The 689-nt window shown below is 41.9% G+C and overlaps 1 non-coding gene across 1 annotated transcript; it reads right to left on the bottom strand.

The window, feature by feature from the left end:
- Positions 1 to 248: 248 nt before the first annotated feature.
- trnal-cag (transfer RNA leucine (anticodon CAG)) lies at positions 249 to 331 on the bottom strand. The gene has a single exon. It is a non-coding gene; the product is annotated as a tRNA-Leu (tRNA).
- Between the last annotated feature and the right edge of the window lie 358 nt (positions 332 to 689).

Genomic DNA, 689 nt, shown 5'->3' with positions numbered 1-689 from the left:
GAAACAAACCCTTCAGCCCACAGTGTATATACCAATAAAGCGACTATACGAATCCCATTTATAGGAATAAGCTTCTTAGCTCCAATATCCTGGCGATTCCAAGTTATCCGTCTGTAGGTATTGAGATCTTCCTTCGCCTGTATGTGTCATGGACACACAACATTTCTAGACATTGTTTGGAATTAAAATTATTTACAGGAGTATACCTTCATTAATTTCTAGATAAAAATTTATGGACACTAAAAATGTGTCAGGAGTGGGATTCGAACCCACGCCTCCAGAGGAGACTGCGACCTGAACGCAGCGCCTTAGACCGCTCGGCCATCCTGACTTGGACAACGTTGACTCATTAAACTTACTTCTGCCTGATAAACAATATTCACGTAGCTTTTCTCTTCTAAATTTTTGTTTATTCTTAAGCATTGACCCTTCATAAAGACGCCCCGCTGCTCTCCAACACTCAACCGTAAGAACGGCACCGATCGTGGACATGCTGTGTCCTGCAGGCGAGCGGCAACCTGTCAATCACATCACTGATCCGCCCATTAAAACTACGCGCCTTCCTGATTGGACAATTGTCTACCTGTTGATTGGCTTGTTGAGGTTTGGCGGCACGATTATAATTTTAGATTTGTTTTCTGTTCACCTACTTTTAGTTGTAAGTTTTCACAATTTAAGAACATTTCAGA

This window comes from Hypanus sabinus, chromosome 10 (genome assembly GCF_030144855.1).
Source record: "Hypanus sabinus isolate sHypSab1 chromosome 10, sHypSab1.hap1, whole genome shotgun sequence".
Taxonomy (NCBI): Eukaryota; Metazoa; Chordata; class Chondrichthyes; order Myliobatiformes; family Dasyatidae; genus Hypanus; species Hypanus sabinus.
Note: the sequence above shows the minus strand (reverse complement) of the source record. Positions and strands in the feature narration are given on the sequence as shown.